At 46.9% G+C, this 25,817-nt stretch overlaps 1 long non-coding RNA gene across 1 annotated transcript in view; it reads left to right on the forward strand.

Moving 5' to 3' along the window:
* The window catches only part of LOC114487166 (uncharacterized), a 33,989-nt gene extending 12,401 nt beyond the window's left edge, over positions 1-21,588 (forward strand). The window contains exons 2-3 of the long non-coding RNA XR_003681974.2: positions 7,548-7,643; positions 21,421-21,588. This is a non-coding gene — a long non-coding RNA (uncharacterized lncRNA). The remainder of the gene's footprint in view (positions 1-7,547; positions 7,644-21,420) is intronic.
* The last annotated feature ends 4,229 nt before the right edge of the window (positions 21,589-25,817 follow it).

The raw sequence follows: 25,817 nt of genomic DNA on the forward strand, positions 1-25,817 counted from the left end.
GTTGCGGAGAGCGGAGGCCACTCTTCATCGCGGTGCGCGGGCCTCTCACTGTCGCGGCCTCTCCCGTTGCGGAGCACAGGCTCCGGACGCGCAGGCTCAGCGGCCACGGCTCACGGGCCCAGCCGCTCCGCGGCATGTGGGATCTTCCCGGACCGGGACTCGAACCCGCGTCCCCTGCTTTGGCAGGCGGACTCTCAACCACTGAGCCACCAGGGAAGCCCTGTGATGACTTTTTGATTCAGGGGTTCCCTAGAACGTGCTTCCATTCCATGGCTGGACCAGGCTGAAGATCAAGGGAGAAGCCCACTCCTCCCCACTACTTCAGAATAGTTTTAAGAGAGCAGGGAGGCCCTTTCCCACCATGTTCCTTGCAGACCTGCGAGATCACTCCCGTCCTGAGGTGCTTGCTAGGACGGCATGTGGGTTTCTGAAAGTGGCTCCACCCAGCATCTGAAGGCTCCCTGGTGACACGCCACTGAATCAGAATTTAACCTGAGGCCACTTGTCACACAGCTGAGTGTCCCTGAGCCAGACCTCTGGTCAACAGGAAAACTGAAGAGAGAGAGGGACACCCAGCCGGCGTCCTTTCCCGGCAACCCTGGGTCATTCCAGAAGCACAGGGCCATCTCAGCGCCCTGGGCACCATGAGAGAAGAAATTGAAACAGGATCTAGGTCCACGCTGTCCCTTCATTCCGATGATGATTTTTTAATTTCACCACCACGAAATGTCAACCATAGGATGGCTGAAAGCAGCGGGCCGCACACCTCGGAGGCTGAATCCTATTTTGTAAGCACTTCCTCACAGCCTCCCAAAGTTTAAATATTAATTTGTCCGTAATTGGCGGAGAAAACAAACAGGCAATTAAAACCGTTACAAAGCTGACTTTCTCCTGCCTCTGCTGTCCCCTCCCTTTTCATTTCCCTGCCGCCTAGAACTGGTTGTAAGACAATGGGACCCCGAGCTGTGTGGAATTCTAAGCCCGGACTTGCCTTAAAGCTACAATATGGATTTAATTTATATGCAAATGCAAGCAATAAAAAGGCAGACACTGTAGAAATTATAGGGTTCCCCCCCCTCCTTTCTTAGGCGATGTTCAAACCCTTTCTCTCCTCTTCCAACTAAGACCTAATTATTATTGGTTCCTACTATCTTCCTCTTCTCTTCCTGCCCATTCTGGGTGCAAACTGGGCCGTTTAAGAAAGCCCACAGAATACTCGGAACAAGAGAAATAGCGTCAGGATAATTTCACAGTCTGATTTCCCCTCCCCCAACCTTTTTTTTTTTTTTTTTTTTTTGGCCTGCCAGGCCCTCCTGTTGGCCAGTAGAACGCAAAAGTGATCAAAGCCAGCCGGAAGCCTTAAGTAGGCCAAAATGGGGCTAAAGTATGCTAATAGAGGAGCTAAATATACTTTAATCCTGTTATAATACAAGGTAACTTGGAGGCAGGGATAGGGCCTGGTGGCTTTGGAAGGGGCCGGAGGGGGGCCGGGACCCCTGGGAAGCCTGAATAGAAGTCGCTTCCTATTCTTTCTCTGGCTGGGGGTGGGGTGGGCGCCTTCCTCCTCAGATGCCCACACCAGCCCCGCCTGCCCCCCATTCGTTTACTGAGTGTCAACAGTTGGGTGAGCAAGACTTCGCAGCCCTTAGATCAGTACTCTGTGACCCTCCACACTGAAGCCACACCATTCATCCAAGCCTTCCAGCTGTTGCCTGAAGATGAAGGTTTTTTTTGTTGTTTTTTTTTTTTGTTTTTTTTTTCCCCCAAAGTAGGCCATGGCTTAGGAGAACACTAGGCAACAGTTTAAATTATGTCCTCATCACCACCCAGCTTGCTCTGCAGATCCTGGGGCGGGGGCATCTGTGCAAAGCCTGCCCGGTCTGGCCTGGTGAGGAGCTACGTGGACCAACCTGTACGCTGTGGGCAGTACAGAGCGGGCCTCGGAAGGGAAACCAGCCTCTGTGGCCACCTTCAGAGCCGGCGTCCACCAGGCTAGTCTCTAACTGTAGAGAGGAGGGAGGGCACCAACCTTGATGAGGTAACTCTCTCTGGAGGAAGGGCTTGGGGTCCTCTGCCCCCTTTTCTCTCCGGGCTCTGGGCCTTGGAGTCTTGCTCCAGAATGTCAGAGAAGCAGGACCCAGGAGGGTCCGCTCTCTTGCCGGAGAACCAGGGTCCAGGCCCAAGGACCTCGGAGGAGACTGATGGAATTTTCCAGCCGGCCAACCGCCGCTGGTATCAGAAGATTGAAAACGAAGGTCATGTTCCTGAGGCCCACCTCCCACTGTGGGGCTGGGAGCCTGAAGGGTGGAGCGGGAGGGGAGACGGTCCCAAATATCTCTCCGTCAAGTACAAATTACATACTGGATATATTAAGTCGTAATGCTGGCTTCTGAGTCTGACTTAGTTTTGTGTGAGAATGCTGTTGGTGTGCCCTCTGAAATGCTGAGTCGGTGATACATGCAAACAAAAAGGAATTCAGTCCCACCGGAATATGTTTTGTTCGAATTCAGGCACAGCTTTTTCTTTCTTACTTTCTTCCCTTTTTCTTTCTTCGTTCCTCTTACTCTCTTCCTTCCTCCTCTTCCTCCCATCAAGCCCCTACTTGGATGCTCTAAAGGACAGAGCCCTTCTGACACATTGTGTGCTGGGAGAGGTGATTTTATGAAGTTGACCAGAAAGTGTATGAACAATTAGGTCCTGAAAAGCGGGCACTGAGGCGGGAGATCTTTTCTATCTCCACTCTCCTACCCCCTCCCACCCGACCCACACCAGGCCTCCCCATTTCCCGGTCTGCGAGGTGAGGGGTCTGTCCAAGGTGGTCCCTAAGCTCCGCTCTGAGGCCTCTGACAGTCCAGGTGGCCATCTGTCCCCAACCTCTGCAGCAAGTACATATGGGTCTGGAAGGGCTGGTAACACGGTAGGTGCTGGAGGGGTGCCCCATGTTGATGCATGGAATTTGTCACCGCGATAGTGCAGGGGAAGGGCTTGGAGGGGCAGTGCCACCTCGCGCAGAGAGAACCCACAGGTTTCAACTCAAGAGAGACTAGATTTTGATCCTGGCTCTTCCACTTACTGGCATTGTGATTTGAGGCAGATTCTTAATTTCTCCACCCTTGAGTTATGGAATCTGCAAAATGGGTGTAGGAGTACCTATGTCTTGGGGTTTTGAGGGTCCGATGAGCTAATACCTGTGATGGTATTAGAACATGGTAAGTACCTACCGAAAGTTACCTCTGCTACTGCAAGACTTGGAGTGTTGGCCACCCCTCTGTGGTTGGATGAGAATTTCCTTTTGGTCGTTTAAATATTTCGCAAGAGTCAAATGTAAAGCCTGCGTGGAGCCAGTTCTGAGTGTCCCCCTCCCCCCACCCTCTTTCTGCCACATTCGAGGGCATTTGTGTTGCTCAAATCTTGCTTCAGGATCCATGCCGAGGTGTTTGGTCCTGCAGCAGATGAAGGCTCTCGCACATCCTACTTATTTTTCTGGTTCTGCCTCTTCCTGGAGTCCTGGGTGGGGTAAGGCCCCGCTAAGCATAAGGGAAAAATTAAAACTATTTGCAAATGTCCCATCTGGCCACAACTTTCTATTTCTCACTTGAGTAGAATCCCCACCCCCGACTCTCCCCCCACTCCCCGCCAACCACAAATCTTGCCGCGTGAGTCATCATTTCTCTTCTTGCAACAACTCATAAAGTGGTTTTAATTATATGGTGTTTTTCCAAGTAAACAACGCCACCGAAAGAGAAAACACCTTCTGATTTTTTGCTGAAATTAAGTTGGGAACCTCCCCAGCACCTCCATTGCTGATGACGTCGGCGACCTGAGGCTTCCGATACTGTGATACTGTCCTCATTCTTGTGCAAAAGTTCTCTCTGGACGGTAGCAACAAGGAAGTAGGAACCAGCCCAGAGATACAGTGAGAAAAACATGAAATGGAACTTCAGGACAGGGCTCCAGATCCCAGGGAAATCTAGGAGTTATTTTGGTAACAGTTTTGCCAGGGGAAAAATATGCAAAGACCTTTGTTTCCACCATAAACAAACACAATATTATTCCGACTGCAGGAAGACCATGAGGCATCCTTCCAGGACGCTGTCGCAAACACATGAACAGTAACAGCAGATTGCCGAGCGATCCGGCTTCCTCCTTTATTTAAACTCTTTATGTTCCACACATTCATTAACATTTCCCTGCATGTCTCATTATTATCTCATCAAACATTTATTATTACTTCAAGATAGATAATTAAAATTTTATACAGTGATTTCTCTGTATGACAATCCAAGAGATTTCGAATTGCCCCTCCCCTCCCTAGCACTCGTCTGCACCCTCACAATCGGGTCATAAAACTCATGAACTTTCAATTCAATGTGCAGAAAGCATAGGAACAAAATCTAAAATTCATGTTGAATGGGAGTTTAGTTTCCTGCATAATGATTCAGTTATTGTAATTGTTAAAGAACCAGAGAAAGGGGTCTCGGAGGACAGTCCTTGCTCTTCATCAAATAAATAACCGGACTCCATGGATAACATTACGAGATAGACAAACAATGTAGTGAGCGATTTTTAAGGCCAGAAGTGGATTCGTTAGAATCGAGTACTCCCGGACAGAAAATGCAATAAACTCAAAAAGGTTAGCAAAGAATTACTCTCTTTCCAGGATGCATATTACATTTAGGATTAGAAATCCTGATATGGATTATATATCACACATATTGCACAGAGCACAAAAAGTCTCAAATTCACCGCAACCAGGGTGAGATATTTTTTCACTGGAATTTAAGAATGTGGGTTGGTTCCCGGCTACTTACATTTCGGAAGAGAATTTCCGGGTGGGAGGACCATCCAGCCTTAAGAAGTCTGTGACCTCTTGTGTTCCCTGTGCCATTTCCTCCCCTAGACTTGAGCCTGAGCAGAAAAATTATGTGAGACCACACTTGGCCTTGAGGGGCTTGACATGAAATTTCTTAAATGACTTGAATTTGGTTTTGGAGCTAAATATCTTATCACTTCACTGGAAAATAATGAGTGCCAAGCTCCAGAAAATTTAAACAGTTTCACATTTCTTCTTTAAATATGCAAACCAGAAAGATGTTGACTTAGTCTGTCTAATTAATTAAATAGGTTAATGCCACTGAATTTGGGAAAAATACTAAAGCTATCCTTCAATCACTATCGCCCTGATCCAAAGAGGGGAAAAGCTAAGGGTTGTGACCCATGTCTTCTAAACTTTTCAAATGCGTGCTTTCAAAAGCATCACTTGGCAAACAACCATTTTCCCTCTTTGGGGCTTTTCACCCATAGCAGGTTCAGGTTTCAGCATTGTTCACCAAGAGAACGTTTGCTCTGCACTCACTGGGCAGGGCAGCGGCTGAGACTGCAGGCAGGTACAGCCTGGGGTTCTGAGCTGTGGAAGGGGTCAGAGGGCTGGTATTTTTAACAGGCGCTCTGGCTGTTGAGCCATTGTGTGTGACCACGTGCGTCCGCCCTGGGATGGACGGCCAGTGCCACTTCTGGCCTCGAGGCCCACTTACTGACACTGTCTCCTCCTTCTCCCAGGCTGCTGCATGTTCTCTGTCTGTGGCAAGCGCACAGCTCAGCTACAAGAACTTATTAACATACCAAATAGGCCTGGGACGTAGATAAAGACACGGTCCTTGCTCTCAAGGAGCTTTAATTCGTTCATTTTCATTGTGCTCCTACTGTGTGCTGGCAAATGAAAGTTCGTGCACTGTACAGGCAGAATCAACTTTGGTCCCCAAGCGTTTGGTATAGAGTGTGATCCTAGGAAGTCTGAGGGGTTTACAGGGCCCGGGGTGGCTTCAGGTTGGGGAGACATGCGTGATGATGGAGCAGGGATATAGTGGTGGGTAGGCTTTGAAGAACACAGAGAAGGCTCTATGATAGGGCACCAGGAGTCTAGTCACACCTTTATCAAACCCTTAGTGGGCGTCTGCATGGTAAGCAAGGCACAGGGTTGACTGACTAGGGGCTGGACCCCAGAGATCTCACTAATCTAGAGTCTAACTGCTTGGAGAGGGGGCGGGATATGATTCGTCTTTGTGACTCCCACCCTGATAGCTGAGGAGGCGGACACTCAAAATCTAGATGCGTAACTGAATTGAAATCGACATCTGCCCTTCTGGATATTCTTTGCAAAAGGCCCCTGAACCCCCTCACCTCTTTTTTTCCCCTTAGCTATTTTTAGGACCTTCCTCTTTTGTTCTGCAGACTTTAGAGTCTCTTCTTCAAGATGCTGAGATCTTGGGTCGCAGCATCGTTCCTTAGATCCCAAGGCCTGAGGGTTTTCTGAGTGCCCCAGGGGCATCTACCAAGGTGTCAAGCTTCGTTGGGGTGAGGTGAGAGGACAAAGGAAGTATTCGCCCTCCAAGTTCCCTTTTGATCGGGAAGAGAAGAACTAAAATTTGTTGGTGCCTGGTGAGGTCATTCTCACAATGAACCTGTGGGGTAGGTATTACATTGTCACCCGTGTGGAGAGAGGAAAAGTGAGCCCCGGAGTGGTCACAAAACTCATGGCCGAGTGACCCAACTCCTCATTCAGAGTTTTAGAGGGGCGCCCAGAGCACTTTGCTTCCACGTCTGTCTGTCCCCAGTGGCATGGGAGTCTCTCCTGGGGCAAGGATCACGTCTGAGTCGTCGTCTGCTGCACATACCTCGCACAGAACAACCCTCAGTAAGGACGGGCTGAATCAAAGGACAACTCTCCCATTGTGATCGGGGCCGAGAGCCGATTCTAGAGGATCATCTATCACAAAAACAAACCAGCAAACGGCAGGATAATCTAACACCAGCAACATGTGCAGTTTTCATTTTGCATTTTTCTTGAATTCTCTCCTTGCTGCAGTGGTATTGACCAGTCAGGGAGAAATGCATGACTCTGTGTGCCCAGACGCAGCCTAACATTGAGCAAATCTGAGCTCACCCTCACCTCTAGCCCCGTTAAATCGGTTTGATCAGCCTGGTGGCCTGGAATGTCTGAAGTCTTGCAAAAGACACAGGCGTGCTTGTTAATGGGTCTCACAAACACTCCCAAATTTGACATGGCTCAACTGTTGCCAGGCTATCTCCGTCTGCCTCTAGCCCTGCCTCTGCCCTGCCATCCTCGCCATCAGTACAAGAGAGTAAATATATCTGGTTGACCCCTTCAAACATCATTTAGTTTAGAACAACATCCCGATTTTGATAATGGAGCAAGAGTTCACATCTTGGAAAAGTCAAAAGGACTAGACAAAGACAAATGCAAGGTGTGGGGATGAGGGGAAGTCTGGCTTAAGGCAGAGTAGGGCTGGTCTAGGCTCGAAATATCAAAAGTGTGACCTTGGACGAGTCACTTAACCTCTCTTGAATTTCTATGTCCTTTTTTTTTTGGAAACGAAGTTTACTAGGGGTTGCCACGAGGACGAGATGAAATGACCAGTGAGGGAGCACTTTGCACAGGCTTCTGGTGGGGTGGGCACTCCATGGAGGGTAGCTATTATTATTTTCATTTCTGGCTTCTGCATAAATCTAATGTACATTCACTACAGCTCACTTGGCCAAGAACCTTTCAGTGTCCCATTACTCATCGGATCCTGGCATGACAAAAGTCTGGAACAGAGGACAGAAGTCTGGAACTAGTCCAGGTAAGTATTTTCAATGAGTGAAGGGGGCTGACCCAGAGGCAATAGAGAGTGGTGGGGTCTGTGGCAAACTGGTGTGCACATGCCTTGTCTCATGGGGCTATTGTGGCCTCTATCCAGCCAGTGCCAGGAATAAATGCGGGCTAAAGTCTCAGGTTTTTGCAAAAAAAATAAAGTCTTTTTTTTTTTTTAGTGTGAAATCAGTTGTTTACAATTTAATATTTTTTGGAAATACGGTACAGGTGAACTGCACGTGTGGGTCAAGTCAAATGTCTGTGGGCCAGATGCAGGCCTCCAGTGTATGACCTCTGGCCCAGAAACTCTGCCTCCTCTTCTGGACAGGCAGGAGGCACTGTGGAGCCGGGAATGGCAGGAGATGGCAGAATCTACTAGGCGTTTCATCTTGTATAAAGTGCTGTGAAGGTCTAAGCCAGCTCTCGTAGGACCGTGGGGACAATTAAATGAATGTCTAGCACAGCGCTTGGCAGATGACAGGAATTCAATGTTGTAGTGTTGTACGTCCTATAGGGAATATTTTCCCAAGATCTCTTAGGTCAGTGATGGCTTTGGGGGCTACATCAGTTCCATTTTCTGCCCCCATTTCAGGGTTAATGTCATTATAGGATCTTAGGGGCCGCATCATGGTTTGGGTATAATCCACTTCTCTCAATATTTTTTGCATTATTATTTGTGGTTGATAATTACACTTGAGGAATTTTAGTACTAGAAAGGCCTTTAGAAATAACCTAATCCCACCTCTGTATTTCACAGAAAAGGAGACCTGACATCCCAGAGAAGCCGAGTGACTTACCCAGGTCCTATAAGCAGGCTGCTTGGGCTTCTGCTTTAGCTGTGGTTAGATCTGAGGTTCCAGGTCTGGCTTGGTTTAGTTCAGGGCCAGGCTAATAGCTTATCTGACAAGGACCAGGTGGGGAACATCACAATGTCTGGGTCTGGGGGCTGGTGGATGGTTCATGCTACTAGTTGTGAACTGAGTAATGGGGCCTGACTCATGAGGGGGATTAGAAATTGGGGGAGAGTGTGGAGGAAGAAGCAAAAGGGAGCTGATAGGAAGGGTATGGAGGAGAATTGCAGTCCGGGGAAGAATGAGTCTCCGATTCTTGTCAAGCGGCCCCCATCCCCCCACCCTGCTTCATTTTTCTCCACCTCCTAAAATCCCCCACCGTTTGACGATGTAGTAGCTTCATTGTCTGACTCCTCCTAGTAGAATGTAAGTTCCATGGGGGCAGAGCTCTTTGTTTTGGCTGCTGCTGTGTCCCCCATGCTCAGCGCAGGCCCTGGAGCAGAGCAATGTTTGTCGTATGGATAAGAACAGCAGTGTGTGGACACGCCAGAATAGTCGTATGTGTCTCCATCCTTTGCGCAAGGGACGGGACCAGTCACAGCCCCACTTACGTCTGAGGTACTTTAGGTGACTTGCCTATTGTGACAGTGCTGAAAAGTTGGTGGTAGTCTGGACCCAGAAACCAGTCCCCTGATTCTAAGCATGGGTCCCAGTCCCCTTGTCACTTCGCATACAGAGTCCACAGTCTTGGCAATACTACTTTGACTGTTGCTTCAGTGCTTGTGGGTGGAAAGGAAGATTTGAGTGAAAAGTTGGAATTTAAGAAGAAATCATCAGAGATTCATGAATAGAGTATCATATTGCTCTGGTTTGGAGTGGTTCAATATGACAGAGCTTGTCATATTGCAATAAAAGTGATCCTACTTTTATCCTCAAGAGTTTGTCTGAAGTCATGATCCAGATGGAAAGCAGGAAGTGTTTCCTGAGTTTCGGAAATAAGGTGGGAGCCTCAGTCCCAACTTGGTGCCCAGACTTGTAGAGCCCTAAGGAAGTCGGGGATCTCCCCATTCATAGAATTACCGACTCACAAGGCTCGGAGCTGAATGGACCTTAGAAATACCATCTGGGTCCACGTTTTCCAAAGAATGGTGCATACACTCTGGGCTAACAAGAATATGAACATTTTATATTTTAATAGTTACATACTTATTTTAATGTGTAGTAGACAAAAATAACTATTTCATGAATCCCATGATTTCAGGCTATTGTTGTTTAAGGTAAGGCTTGTGAAAAAGTGAGTTTTTTGGGCTTCCCTGGTGGCGCAGTGGTTGAGAGCCCGCCTGCAGATGCAGGGGACGCGGGTTCGTGCCCCGGTCCGGGAGGATCCCACGTGCCGCGGAGCGGCTGGGCCCGTGAGCCGTGGCCGCTGGGCCTGCGCGTCCGGAGCCTGTGCTCCGCAACGGGAGAGGAAAGTGAGTTTTTAAAAAGAGAAGTATTAGGTTAATCAGAGGCTAAGGGTTATGAGAAAATGGCAAAAATCTTTTGGTTCGTAAATGCCTGAAGCTTGAGAAACTTAATTTTGTAGCTAAGGAAAAAAATTAGTAAAACCCTTACCAAAGTCACTAAAGAAGTTGGTGGCAAAGCTATGACTTGAGCAGAGGTCTTCTGACTCCCAGGCAAGTGGAATTCCAAGGAGGGGAGGGCATCTTCCCAGCCTCCTCGACAATTGTATTCAGTCTTTCCTGACTGCACTGATCTGTCATCCCTCTATTCAACAAATGTTTCCTGACCAGCAGTGGCCAGGTGTCGGGTGGGATAGAGAAGTGGTGGAAGAATTATGTCACTCTCCCTGTCACCAAGGAGCCTTCAGTCTATAGGTGAAGCAAGGCATTCACATGAAGCAAGAGTGAGCACTATACACTTTTTTTTTTTTTTTTTTTTCGATACGCGGGCCTCTCACTGCTGTGGCCGCCGCTCCGCGGCATGTGGGATCTTCCCGGACCGGGGCACGAACCCGTGTCCCCCGCATCGGTAGGCGGACTCTCCACCACTGCGCCACCAGGGAAGCCCCGGATCACTATACACTTTTGATCATGCAGCCCCATCAGTCCCCCATTATGATTACTTATTTATAAACCATATGTATCTCTTTCTACACTAGTGTTATATTCAGGATAAAACATACACAAAGTTAGAGACTAATGAGAGTGAGCTAAAAACAAAGTAAGGAGTATCAATACTTATAAAATTTTAAAAGATTGTATTTATCAATGGGACAAAAGGAACTAAATATAAAAAGAAATAAATTCAAAGGAAACTAAATACTTATAGAAACAAAAGAGGATGCAATAAAGGTGCATTAAGTAATACTCTTTAGTATTTAAAAAGTTATTTTTATTTATTAATGGCAAAAGACATTTTGTTCTCATTCAAAATTATTATTAGTTTCAGAAAAATGTATTTGAATATGTTTTAATGTTGGTTTAACCCTTTGTGATAGACCATTGGATTCAAAGTTCTGGTCCTAAGTTTAGTTTTTAAAAAAATACTTAGTTTTAATGGTTGTCAGAGCTGAAAAAAGAATCTTTATAAAGACATAGAAATCCAAATGGAAGAAATGCAATGTTGGCTATGCTTACTAAACCAAGATACTCATTTAAAAAAAAATCCCATCCAGCAATTATGCAAAGGTTTTTATTGAAATTCATCTAGTCAGCTAGTCAGTTTCCATCTTCCTTAATGTCAATTCTTGTAAGCTAATCAAAAGTTATATTTTTAACAAATGGGTTCAAGATCCACTGAAGCTCTCCTTTCAGAAAATTTTTAAATAGGTTAGAAACTTGTTTCCAAGTTTTTTTTAGGTATGCAAATACTAGAGCATTTTAAGGAAAAAGTATTACATATATTATCTTGAAGAAGAAAATTACACAATAATGGAAACATCTCCAAACATCTGTGCTCAAAGTACTTTTACTATAGCACACATTACTTTGGCAAAACAAGTTATTTATCACTCCTTGTTAAAATATTACTTTTACCTGGAAAGGATAGATTGTTCTTTTTAATTAAGAATATTCCAGCTGTTACACTATGAGAGCCAGTTTCATAACAAAAAAGTCCAGCAAATTTAGAACAATTTTTTTTTTCAAAAGGAGACTGTATAGCTCATGTTAAAATCAATTACTTTTAACAAAATACTTTGCCAAGAGATAACCTACAGTCCTCTTAGGGTACAAAAGATATTCATGGTCACTCCACATCTTATTACAAAGTGTTGTAAATATTCTACTACTTAAGATGATGTAATCCACAACTTCCACATATACTGCGTATGTCACAAGACGCTGAAACAATCAGAGGAGTGAGGGAGTCATCATCATTGCCACCATACTGTGAGCCTGAGGGTCTGACTTAATGAACCAGGGAGGGCAACAATGCCAAGTCCTGAATTAGTTATTCGTAAAGTTTGTGTTACTCTTTGGCCAGATAATAACACAAGTAGAATTTCCTGTTCTTTCTTCATACATCCTACTCTGGAGGTGAATGAATTGGAGACAAATCCAGAATGAAATGCATTGCAGAGTTATGCGGTGTAGACTTTAAGAAAAGTGGGCTGGAATGTCAGCATCGAATGAGTGAAGTGAGTTGGAAGTGAGAGAGGAGCTGATTAGGGTCCGTATGGCAGGACCCCTGGGCAGCCTCTGGGAAGGCGTGGGTTCCCTTTTGGTCTCTCCTTCCCCGCAGAGACTGACAGCCCACCTCCTCGGACAGAGGGTGAGCCAGAGAAGCATGATGGGCTTGGAGAGCCGGAGTTGATGTTCCTCTGATTCCATACAGAGCCATAGGGTCTGGCCTACCTGCCTGCCACTCTCCAGGACCATCCATGTCCGTCTCTGCCTTGCCGTCACTGCATCCGAGCTCCTATATGTCCTAGTTTCCTTGTTTCCCAGGAACAATCCAGCCACCCTGGCTAGGCCAGTGCATAGTTCCTTCAGAGGTCATGGCCTGAGGCCCTGTGTCTACAGTTGGCCCTTAGTGTTGACCCCGGATGCAGCAGCTCTCACGGATCTACAGCCCTTACTCTGGAGGATCAGAGACTGTAGGCCACAGGGCCAGAAAGACATTTCCGGTTGTGCCTCATACAAACCAGGACCAGATCCTTCAAGGTTGGACCTGGAGGGAGTCTGCACTTGGCTGGCCGTAGTGAGACCACGAGCTCTACGTCTTGTCCTGGTCCTGAGATTCAGCTTCCTCTTGAGTTCTCCTGCTAATTCCCATCCCCACCACTTAGTAGTACCTTAGGGACGGCGGCTGCTTCCTTTTTTACCCTTTGACCAAAACATAGACAGAAAGTACATTCCTTTCCTGATCCCGTCACAAAAGTAGAAGATTCTAGATTCAAGGCTTCCTGATTTCCACTTAACCAGCTTAAATACATTCACTCTTTCCAAGTCTGGGGCGTTTAGGGGACCTGAATTATCGGTGTAGCCGTCTTCACGGGTACCCACCTCCTCAGCACCCACACCCAGGACATGTGTCTAGACTCCTTGATTCCTCAAAGTCCAAGTTCAAGACAGGGAAGCCCTAGACGTAGGGAAAGACACGTGCCTCCCTTGTGATCTCATGCCTGCCCTCTTAGTTCTAGTTTTCTCTCTGGGGTTCCTCCTCTTTCCTGAAAGATTAATGCTGGAAATGGCCACCGTGAAGATCTTGCTTATCTCTTTGGGCTTATAGACCATTAATGTGTTCATTCAATTAAAAAAAAAACATTTATTTTCTACCATGTGCTTGGCTCTATGCTAAATGCTGAATATCTGATGGGGAGTAAGACCGACATGGTTGTGTTCTCCATCAGTTTACAGTCCAGTGTGGGAAGCTGATGTTAAACAAAGGACCACACAAATAAAGGTATGATTACAAACAGGATCAGCACTTCAAATTAAACGTCTGGGTTCTATGGTAACAGCAATAGTGGTGATGTTAGAGTAAGATAGTGGAGGGTCTTAGAATACAATGGGAGAAAGAGACATTGACAATACAACCCAGGAAGCCAACGACACTGTCGGAAATACCCACGCACAGACCGCAGCCAGGCCTGGAGGCCTGCCATGTAGTGGTGTGAGGGATCTGACTCTTATCCACTCACAAGAGCCTATGGTTAGCATTTCTGCCCAACTCAGTTCAATGATGTCATTTGGTATCTTGAAATCAGCTGAGGGGACTTATTTATATCACAGAAATTAGCAAAGTCTAGAAACCAGGGCTTTCTGTTTTCAGCACAAGGATGAAGGCATCTCATTCCTTCCTCTGCAGTTTTCACCCTTGACATAAACCTAAGCTACTCTTGTTTTTGCCCTAACTTCAGATTTCTTAGCAAGACTCTAAGGACTTTCCAGTTTGGCTTCCGTATATTTTTCTAGCCCTTCTCTCATCCACCAGGTGCTCCACCCAGTTCACTGTTTCCTAAACATGTTATGGCTTTTTCGTGGCTTCTGGGGCTTTGCACATCCTCTTCCTCTCACAAAGAATGCCCTTCCCTCTCTTCCCTGACACACCGTCATCTCCAAGACCTGGCTTGTCTGAACCTCCTTTTGTTCCCACAGAATTAGCCACTCTCTCTTCAGGGTCCCCGTAGCACTTTGTGTCACAGATCTATGACCCATTTATTGAATTTTGTTTAGTCATTTATCCATACTTCACTTTCACTGGACATTCTGCTAATGTCCAATTTGCACATGTTCCCTCTTGGTCTCCCCACCCTCCAGCCTTTGGATGTGGGTCTGATCCGTGGAAGGTGCTTAAGAAACACTGGTGTAAGTGGATCTTCTTTTCTAGCTCCATTTTAGCCCCCTAATGCCTTGCTCCATGACACGTGGACCAGCCAGCTGTGGCATCATCTACCCATCGCAGTCTGCATTTAATAAGATCTACTCTGGATTCATTAAACACACATTAAAGTTTGAGAAGCATCAGACTTATATTCAAAGAATTCCTTACATCTGCCCCAAATCCTCGCGGCTGCTTTTAGCTGACTGCTGGGACAAAACACCATTGCCCTGGCCCTCTATCTTCCCAGTGGCTTGCGAATGTTTCCTTGCACCTTTGTGTGTCCTCAACCAGAATAAATGAGAACAGTCTTCTTAACGTGCCAGCCAGCAGGTTCTTCTCTTCTAATCAAGTCCATATGCTTTTTGTGACTCCCTTCCTGGGATGTAAAAATAGCCCATTACCAACTCCTCCTCCTAGTAGCCCTTTCTCTGTAGCCAAGTTAATTCCAAATAGAACATCTGGAAATTCTATTTTGTTGCCTAATTTAAACCAGACTACAACCAATCTGCATAAAAGTTTATGAACTTTCTAAGGCCTCACACCTTATAATTTCCCCATCTGTGGAAGCCTGCAATTGGAGGCTAGAAGAGGAAGGATTTGGTCATCTCTTTCTCTAGGACTGGGGGAGAGTGTTTGTGGCTTTGTGCATTGGGGCAGGGAACTGGGTTGGCCGTGTGGTGGGTGGGTGGAGAGAGAGGGAAATGAGGGTAATGGATAGAGCTGTACTTCCTTGTGCAAAAATAAATCTGCATAAAGGTCTTTTAACCTTAAGCTGAGGGGACAGGTGGCATAAGGGACTCAGGAGAGGGAGGATGCCAGGTGAGGGAAGAAAAATGGAGTGTCAGGCAATGTGAGAGGGGAATGGGGGATGAGGCATGCATCACCAAGAAAAAATGGGGAGGTGTATGTCAGTAGCCGCCCATTGGAGCCAATGGCTCAGGACTTGGGGAGAGGCTAAAAGAGTTCATATCTTTGTCATTAGTTGAACAGGGACCCCGGTTGAACTGAATGGAGAGGGCAGCCCAGAAGTAAGGACCAGGGAAGAGCCTTAGTCAGACTGGATAGAGAACAGGAAGTGAAATCAACTCTAGATATTTTCAGGAGGTGTCAATACAATCCCATTCAAAATGGCAACAGGCTTTTTTTTTTTTTTTTTGTAGAAACTGACTAGCTGATTCTAAAATTTACGTGTGGAATAGCAAAGCACATGGTTTTTGGAAAGAAGGATGAACTTAGAGGAGTCACAGCACCCCATTTCAAGATTTCCTATAAAGCTACAGTATTCGAGACAGTGTGGTATTAAGCTAAAGAATACACATATCTATGTTTTGAGCAGGAAGAATCTCATAGAAGGAATTAGATGCTTACTTAGTCACGGGAAAGGCAGGAGGAGTGGGGTCTAGGTTGGGCCTCCAGGAATGAGTCCTGGAACACCGCACTATCAAACTGGCCCCCCGAGGGGAGTGACTGTCTCGACCACCATGGAGTCCCCGTGATCCTGGTGTCAGGAATCAGGAATCAGGAAGCTGCCTCTACCTCACATGTCTCTTGATACTCAGGAAGTTGAAAAGGAGACTCTGGAAGCCTGCTGTATAATTTCCTTGTTCTCCATGATTTTCCTTGTTGGCTTGGGGAAAAGGGAAGGGGAAGGGGGAAAACATCGAAAGGAGCCTTGCAAATCTTGACAGAACCCAAATTACATCCAGTACACCAGTGGTAAAGCACTCTGGAGGTGTGTTTCTTAGCTTTCCATCCTCTGCAGTTTAAGAAGCAAAGAAGTAGGGAGCAAAGGAAGTTGAGAAACCAACCCATAGCGTCCACCACCTTTCACGATTCTAGGGCTCCAGCTGATTCAGTTTATGTGTACGTCCTTCAGGAATCACCTGCCATTGCTCCTGATGGGCAGAGCTCAGTACTAGGTGCTAGAGCTGCAGGGATATATAAGATAAAGGTCCAATAGGTATATTAGCCAACACGTACCAGGCACTGCGCAGAAAGTTTGCGAGGGTTGCCTTGTCAACCCTTATGAGTTGACAAGGTGATGAGAAAGGTTCTCTTATTTCTCTGCATTATAGGTGGAGAAACTGAGGCTAAAACAGGTAGATGACTTACAAGGTCACAGAGCTAGTAACTGGCAGACGTAGGATTTGAACCCAGCTCATCTAACTCTGAGGCTCATTCTTTTTCTTCTGCCATACTGCCTGGAAGGTATATATCTGAAAGACATTACAGAGGATGGAAGGAAAAGTATGTCCAGTACCCGTAAGACCAGTCACAACACCCCTTGACTGTGGTTCCAATGGAGGGAGGGGAGGCCATGGAAGTTGCCCCACATGTTCTGCTCTCCAATGGGGAGGAGGTATTCCATACCTTCTACCGGGAGGTCACCAATCCCTTATTAAACTGCTTTATAGGTCTGGTTACTGTACACTCACTGGGTGAAATGGATTCAATTAAATTTTCAACATGGCAAGTGTAGTAGGTTGAACTGTGTTCCCCCAAAGATATGTCCAAATCCTAATTCCGGGTACGTGAATGGAACTGTGTTTGGAAACAGGGTGTTTGCAGATGTAATTAAGGTATGATCTTGAGATGAGACCACCTTGAATTGGAGTGGGCCCTAAATCCAATGACCAGCTTTCTTATAAAATATAGAACATGAGGAGGCCCAGAGAGACATCGGAAGAAGGCCATGTGAAGATGGAAGCAGAGGTCAGAGTGATGCTGCCGCAAGCCAAAGAATGTCAGGAGCTCCCAGAACCTGGAAGGGGCCAGGAAGGACCCTCCCCTAGAGCCTCTGGAGGGAGCGTGGCCCTGCTGACACCTAGATTTCAGACTCTGGCCTCCAGAACTGTGAGAAAATACATTTCTGTAGTCTCAACCACTCTGATGTGGTAATTTGTTACGATAACCTGAGGAAATTAATGCAACAGGTGAAGTAGAGCTGTCTTTTTTTTTTTTTTTTTTTTTTTGCGGCACACGGGCCTCTCACTGTTGTGGCCTCTCCCGCCGAGGGGCACAGGCTCCGGACGCTTTTTTTGCGGCACACGGGCCTCTCACTGTTGTGGCCTCTCCCGCCGAGGAGCACAGGCTCCGGACGCGCAGGCTCAGCGGCCACGGCTCACGGGCCCAGCCGCTCCGCGGCATGCGGGATCCTCCCGGACCGGGGCACGAACCCGTGTCCCCTGCATCGGCAGGCGGACTCTCAACCACTGCGCCACCAGGGAAGCCCCAGTAGAGCTGTCTTTGATGGAAGACATTTTCTTTGAGCTTCAGTTGGGTTCTCTTTTTAGAATTTATCATTGGTTTCCGGGCACACTGACCTTCATCTTTTGAGATTGAGCGTTCAACTTTTTTTCATGGTCTTTTTTTTAAACCTTTTTCTCTCTGTGAACTTCTCCCTAAATCTCTCTTTCTAATCCAAGTCCTAAATTTCCCCAGGACCATGAGGAGGAGTGGAAAGGTGTGGGCTTTAGAGTCAGACAGTTGTGGGCTTAAGTTCTGATGCTGCTGTGGGTCCTTGGGCAAGTTGCTTAAACTCTCTGGGCTTTGTTTTCCTCATCTGTGAAAGTAGAGATAATCTCAATACTTCCCTCATAGGGTGGGTGGATAAGGTAATATACCTATCTTTTCCCCTTTCCTTCAGGACCAAATCAGAACCCTCTTCCAGGAAGCTTTCCCTGAGGAACATTAGCTCCAAAGTCCTTTCCCTGCAGTGAGTCACAGCTGCCCTTACTGACTACACCATCAGGCCAGCCTTGAGTGTAGGCTTGGTGTGCTGTTCCCCAAGGTACATAGACCTCACCTTCCACCACCCATCCTGGGAGGGCCAAGCAATGGCCTCCACCTCTGCCCCCTCTCTTTCTTTCGTGGTTTTCATCAGCATCTAGCATAGGGCTAGCCACACAGACGGAGCAGGTGTTACCCTTGAGTGGATATCAAAGCCTCTGCCCAGCTATCGGGGATGTTGTGTCTTTACTTCCCGAGCCCTACTTCCTGAGAGTGACTGTGTAAATCTCAACCTGGGAATAATCAAGTAGAAATGGGTTGCCCCTAGAAGAGATGCATTATAGAAATGGGGACTGTAGCCTCTAAATGGAGTAGAAGTTCATTAGTTCTTACTTCTCTCTGTTGCAAACACAATAATTCTTTTTCAAAAAAAAAAAAAAGAAAAAGAAAAAACCTGTCACTTTTGCCCCATTTCTCAGTGGCACAGTCTCACTGAAGGAGAGCCTCATTACGAAGACTTTATTAAGCTTGCGAAAGACGCGGAAGGGTGGTGAGAAGCATACAGAGCTAAACTTGCCAAAATAAATGAACAAAGCACCTCCTGATGCCTGGACCCCTCGGGGACTTCAGCCCAGGAGACCTCGGAGACTCTTAGGATGCAACTTTATTAACTTCACTCAGGCACGTGGCAGTCAGCCCGGGGCACCTCCAGAAGCTCCTGGCCGAAGCCCGAAATCCAAGTTCACCTCTTCCTCAGTCCTGGCCTGCCTCTGGCTGCCCCTCCTTGAACGTGGTCGCCGCTGCAGCCCACTTGTTCCTCTCGCCTCGAGGCCTCGGGATCAGAGGGTCTGTTGGGGTCATTTTTTATTTAGACAATGCTTCTCATTTGCCTGTGCATCTACAGCCAAGCCATACCTAAGAGGAGAGGGTGTGGGAGAAGGTGAGAGAAGGTTGCAGGGGTGGATCACTTTCTGCCCATTTAGGATGGGCGTATTCTTGTCACTCCAGCCTGCTTGACCATTACCCTGCCCCTACCCCAAGCTGTCCCCATGCTTGGAAAGAGGTGAACAGGGAGTATTACCCTAGGACGCCTTTGTCCTCTGGGAGAGTCATTGGGGAAGTCACTTCACCTCTGAGCCTCTCTGTTTTCATCTGTGAAATGGGTCCAACAACAGCCACCTCAAGGGTGGTCCTAACTTTGAGGACACACGTGAACTCTAGCCAGCACCTGGCGTGTAGCAGGCACCTGCCTGTCACTCCTCCTTGCCTCTTCCTCTCCCATCAGGATGACAGATGTGCTCTTTGGGAAGTGCTCTGGGCAGGGGACCTAGGTGCATGGGGAGCTGTAGGCCGGATGGGGCGCTGCCAGCCTTGACCTCTCACTACAGCCAAGCATGCTCTGAGTTTCTTCAAACCCTTTACAAGGCATCTTCTAGTTCCAGCCTATGCTTCCCTGGGGGGTCGTGTGGTCCCCGTTGCCTTGAAACAAAGGGTCTCACCCTTTAGGACATCCCTCCTTTTAGACAGCAGTGTGGAAAGGGGACCTTAAGTGCCCAAAGGTGCCAGCCCCTTAAAAAATCTCCTCCTGCGTCTCTCTGGAGCCTTTGAGTTTGGACTGTGATGGGACAAAGTCAGAGTTGAGAAGGACTCAGATCAATGCTACAGGGACATGCTGGGCAGCGGGGCAGGTGGGGTGGTGTCTGGCCTCGATGGGGGAGGGTGGGGTGGGGTGACATGTGTTCCCACAACCATCTGTCAGGGTGGGCACAGTTGGGGTTCTGGCAGGGGTGGCCTGGCCTGCATTGTGGTGATTAGGGGACCCTGGCTTCCACCTGCCGGGGGTCCCCTCCCAGCTTCAGCTCTTACTTGTTGAGAAACTTTAGGCAAGTTGCTTAATCTCTCTAAGCCTCCGTTGCTCCACTGGTAAAATGGAAATAGTGATGGAGCCATCAAATGAGAGAGTGCCCAGCCCTCAATGTGTGTTGCTATTCTTGTTTTAGTTTAGTTTAGTTTTAGTGTTTGTTTGTTGGTTGGTTTGTTTGTTTGTTTTAGTTGGGATGAGGAAACTGAGGTTTGAAGACATGACCTTACTCCAGTTGGCTCTGGAGACTAGGGGACAGGAAACATGAAGAAGAAACTTCCCAGGAGATGCAGACTAGTAGGAAGAGAGACAGGTCATAAATTACCATATGCCGGGTGATTTGTGAGTAAGGAAGGATGGATAAGGTGCAGGAGGGAATATATTGTTCTGTCTTGTGGATGAGGGTTTGGAGATGGCTTGATAAAGGGGGTGGCAGGTGTGCTGAGTCCAGCTGGGAGGGTGGCAGCACTGAGAGGAGGCAGATGCTAATCTGTACACTTTCCATGACATCTTGTTGCTGTTTGCACAATGCTGCCTACCCATAGGAGCCTCCAGTCCAGTTGGGAAGAGCAGCTATTATCCAAGGAGAGAGTAAAACAGGGATGGGACTGGGTGTCATAGGGGGGACAATACCTCTGGCCTCACCTGGGTGCCCAGCGACTTCTTCCCAGTTTCAGGTCTCTGGGAGAAGCCTCATTCTGCTTGAGGCCTTGGTTTCCTTATCCAAGGGAAGAGGTTGAGTTCCATTTCAGCTCTGAAGTCGTAGGGGTAATTAATTCCCATAAAAAAGTTCATGGAACTGTCACAATCTCAGAGTAGTAACAAGTGAAGAGGGGGCAAGTGAGGACATCACCCACAAGGGGTGGAAGAGGTGGGGCTTGGGGTCCTTCAGAGGAGTGGGGTGTGTCTGAGCCTTCAGGCTGATGGCAAGTCTGGGGCTACAATCCAGGACTGCTGACTCAATGGCTCATTTCTCTTTATGCCGCATTAGCTACCTTTAGTCATGTGATACAGCCTTGTCATATGATTTTATGAAAAAATATTTCAGCTCCTATTCACCTCTTTGCTGGGTGTCATCTCCCACCATGTTAAATGACAGGGCAAGGTTATGACTGAGTGAGGTGTGTGTCGGGACATGTGGGACAATGGGGGACTGCAGAAGGCATTTCAGATCCAGCAGTTTGGACATGCGGGGGGAGGTGAGCAGTTAAAGCTTGAAGAACCTTCAAGTTGATTTGTAAAAGGGAAGGATGATTTCTCTCTGGGCTCTGATTAACTCTGTAAAGGCTTCGCAGAATCCCACCACTGTGGAATGCAACCCCGAGCTCGTTCACCTCAGGGATGGCAAATCCATGGCACACGTGCCACAACTGCTGTTTGCGCCCATGGCAGGCATCATTAATGGATCACAGCACTTTTTCTTAGTGAGCCAGGATACAGCCTCAGAATCGCTTTCAATGTAGTGTCCCAGCGGCCACTGTCAGTCAACTGGAGGGGACGTGCAAGGGAAACTCTGTCTGCCCTCGCTGATCTAGTCCATTTTCTTTTATGTGTAGGTGGAGAAACTGAAGCCCAGAGAAGACTTGCTGAGGCCTCTAAGTCAGCTCGTGGTAGTCCCAGCATTAGAACTGTGTTTTCTTATCTCCGAATCCTTTGCTTTGTGTACCAAACCATGCTGCTTCATCTACCTCACTCTGAAAAAAGAAGTGCAAAAGATGCACTAATTAATTGCTCACCACCTGCCAGCGAGCACCAGCTTGTCTTCTTCTCCACCTCAAGGGTTCTTGCTCCGCCTTAGTGGACAATTTGTTTCACTGATGGCCTCCCAGGCTTCTTTAAGTCCAGCTTTGGTGAATTCACCTTCACCCTCATGATTTTCTGCTACCAAGTCTGGGGTACCAGGCAGGCTGAAGAGTGTCCTTAGGGAAGGTGACAGGAGAAGGGGAAGGGCATTTTCTGGTATTACTTCCACAGATTGGGAATCTACAACTGGAAATGGCCCTGAGGGTTTTTTCATAAACAATCATAATTATAAAAAAGAATCACAGGACCTCCAGCACAGCTGCACATCCTCATGAGGAAGTGATTTTGTTTTGACTTAACTGGAAATTTGGGTCATTAATGCTTCTCTTCATTGTTACCCTGTCCAGGTTCCATCCAGAAATCATTTTCTCTGAAGAGTGATCAGCCAATTGCTAAACAGGGTGGGATCTTTAAATTGACCTTTTGTCTGAAACATGTGAACGTGTGACGCTGAAGGAGGGAGCTGTGACTCCCAGTTCCCCAACCACGGGCTGGGCAGCTAATTGCATTTGGAAAACTAAGGACGTGCCCTGGTCTTCCCTTCTACCGGGTCTGAACGCTGCTTTCAGGAACTACCAGCTCAGTCCAGCTCAGCCCAAATCAGCAGCCTCTTCTCTCCTTTTGAAAAAATATTCCATCACAACTTTATTATTTTTTATTAATTAATTTCTATTGCAGGATAGTTGCTTTACAATGTTGTGTTAGCTTCTACTGCACAGCGAAATGAATCAGCCATACATATACATATATGCCCTCCCTTGTGGATCTCCCTCCCATTTAGGACAGCACAGTGCATTAAGTAGAGTTCCCTGTGCTATACAGTACGTTCCCATCAGTTGTCTATTTTATACATAGTATCAATAGTGTATATGTGTCAATCCCCATCTCCCAATTCCTCCCACCCTCCCCCTTTCCCCTCCCCCTTGGTATCCATACATTTGTTTTCTACATCTGTGTTTCTATTTCGGCTTTGCAAATAAGGTCATCTCTACCGTTTTTCTAGATTCCACATATACGCGTTAATACACGATATTTGTTTTTCTCCTTCTGACTTACTTCACTCTGTATGACACCCTCTAGGTCCATCCGTGTCTCTACAAATGACCCAATTTCATCCATCAACAGAGGAATGGATAAAGAAGATGTGGTACATATATACAATGGAATATTACTCAGCAGCCTCTTCTTTAGCAGAGGGTTCCTTTGGGGAAACTCACTTTGGCAATAATGACTCCACATGGTACCTTGGAACTCTGGTACTTTTTGTAGTGGTATCTAATCCTAACTTACAACAGTTCTTGTTGGCAGTCCATTTCACAAATGGGAACACAAGACTGTATCAGGGAAGCTGTGAGGTCTGTCTGGGGCCACACAGCAGATTGGGCTCCAACACAAGACAGGATCTGAGGCCCCTGTCTCTGAGCTCAGTGCACCCCTCCCACCTCTGCAAAGCAAGACTGTTCATGTCACCAAACAGGCAGACTCAGCCCGGGTTGGACAGCTTCAGCTTGTTCTTGCTCAATTTCCCTACTCAATTTAAGAGAAGAGGACCGTCTTTGGGGATGGCTATAGAACATCATTGCTGGGCATGTTGAGCTTGGCTGATCTGGAGTGTGTTCCTAAAGATGCTTATTTTGGTAATGGCGGTAATTGGTGATGCTGGACACTCACTCTCATACTCCAGCATCATCGCAGGGAGAAGCATGCACTTGGACAGAGTATTATCTTCTAAGTGTGTAGCAGTTATTTCTTGAATACCTCCCATCTCAAAGACATGTATAAAATAACACATATATACATGGGCATGAGGTTTCAAAAGCCGTCTGCTGGGGCTTCCCTGGTGGCGCAGTGGTTGAGAGTCCGCCTGCCGATGCAGGGGACGCGGGTTCGTGCCCCGGCCCGGGAAGATCCCACGTGCCGCGGAGCGGCTGGGCCCGTGAGCCGTGGCCGCTGAGCCTGCGCGTCCGGAGCCTGTGCTCCGCGGCGGGGGGAGGCCACAGCAGTGGAAGGCCCGCGTACCGCAAAAAAAAAAAAAAAAAGCCGTCTACTGTATCCATCTGCTTGGAGGTAGTCTTCACCTAAGTTGTTCAAGACAGAAGTGTCGTTTTCATTCATTTTTCCTTTTAATGAGTGTCAACGAAGGAGAGTCCTTAACACGTGTGGGTCAACCATTTTAGCATTTAACAACCCTCATGGTCAGGAAATTAATCCTGACATTTAACCTAAATTCTTCTTGTTGACTGTTTCCTCCATTCCGGACTCAGTGGAGTGAGGAACAGCTGCTCACCATTCTTCCTCTGTCCTACCTGCTCACAGATGAAGATTGCCACAACTTCAGTCTTTATCCTTTCCTTCAGGCTCATGAGTAACAATTCACTTGAGGGTTTTGCCTTTCTTCCTAGGACCTGTTTGCGAACTTATTCTAAATCTTTTCCATATTTCCCACATCATTTTTGAATTGTGATAGTTCAAAGCAATCCTGATTAAGTGGTTCTGTTTTATCCTAGAACAAGCACTATGCAACTTTCTCTCCACTCCCCGGCAATCCCTTCCATTAAAAATAGCCCAAACCAAATGACTTGTAGTATATTTGTGTATGCTTGTGGTCCACTGTGGTTCTCTGCTTTTCTTGTGTGTGCCCTTGTTGTATAGATTCTCTATCTATTATTTCTTTATCCTGAGTCTGGATTGATTTTGTTTGGTATGGTGATCTATGGTCCGTGATCTTTTTTTTTTGAAGATGTTGGGGGTAGGAGTTTATTAATTAATTTATTAATTTTTGCTGCGTTGGGTCTTCGTTTCTGTGCGAGGGCTTTCTCTAGCTGTGGCGAGCGGGGGTCACTCTTCATCGCGGTGCACGGGCCTCTCACTGTCGCGACCTCTCTTGGTGCGGAGCACAGGCTCCAGACGCGCAGGCTCAGTAGTTGTGGCTCACGGGCCTAGTTGCTCCGCGGCATGTGGGATCCTCCCAGACCAGGTCTCGAACCCGTGTCCCCTGCATTAGCAGGCAGATTCTCAACCACTGCGCCACCAGGGAAGCCCGATTTTGTTTTTTAAAGAAGTCTGCTTAACACATTTCCCTGTTGAATTGAATCTTGAAAATTATAGCCATGCCTGCAATATGGGCCACTGATGTTAGATGTTACAGAGGATTCCCCCACATTTTCTTCCTGTACTTAAAGATTACTTGCATGCTTATTCTCTTGCGGTTTCAAAGTTGAAAAACAAAAATAATAGCATTAAATATTTACTGTATACCCAGGGGAGTACAGATCTAAGTTTCTGTTCTCAAGCGTTAAGATTTTTTGATTATACAGGATGTTTACACAGGACATTTTGAGAGCATAATTTAAGATGGAATATATTCAGGGGTGGACTGTGTAGTAACAGTGATAATGATGAGAGTGAACATTTGCTGGGCCAACTATATATCAAGCATGTGCTAAGCACATTATGTAAATCATTTGAAACAGATCATTAACGAAATAAAAATTCCAAGAAAGGATAGATGGGTGAGGGATAGAGATGTCAGAACAGTGTTCTGGAAGAGGTATGACTTGAGTTGGGCCTAGACCTGGCACAGATGTCCTTGCTTCAGGTTCATTGCCTTTTCTATACATGGTTCTTGCTGGGTTTGTGAAGGCTAACATTTTTAGAGACAAGAAAATTGATGATATTTTAAAGCTGAGATGTCTTGTTCATGTTATAATGGTATGTTATTTAGCAGATGACCCCTGCCTTCATGAAGGACCATTAGCACAGGTGAATTTGGGGCAAGGGGTGGCTTAACAGGGTGTGGGCCAGATTTTACAAAATGATTTGCCATTGACAAGAAGGTAACAGGCAAGAGGCTGTAGATAAAAGTCTGTTCTCTTAAGACTCCACATACCTGGGTCCATATTCATCCATGCATGTACTCCCAACCCAGTTAAGAGTGAGAATGTCTGTATTTTTATTGCAAATTAAAAAATGATACTTGAAGGAATCAAATGTCAAGCCTCGAGATTCAGCCTCTTGCTCTGGGAGCAAAATTGGAGCAAAACCCCTCAAACTAACTCAGTGGGAAAATGAGGACCTGTGTCGAGCTGGCACTGTTTCCCGATTTACTCACCGTCTAAAAAGGAGAGATGTAAAGACACATTTCTTCCTG

Source organism: Physeter macrocephalus, chromosome 2, assembly GCF_002837175.3.
Source record: "Physeter macrocephalus isolate SW-GA chromosome 2, ASM283717v5, whole genome shotgun sequence".
In the NCBI taxonomy this organism is placed as follows: domain Eukaryota; kingdom Metazoa; phylum Chordata; class Mammalia; order Artiodactyla; family Physeteridae; genus Physeter; species Physeter macrocephalus.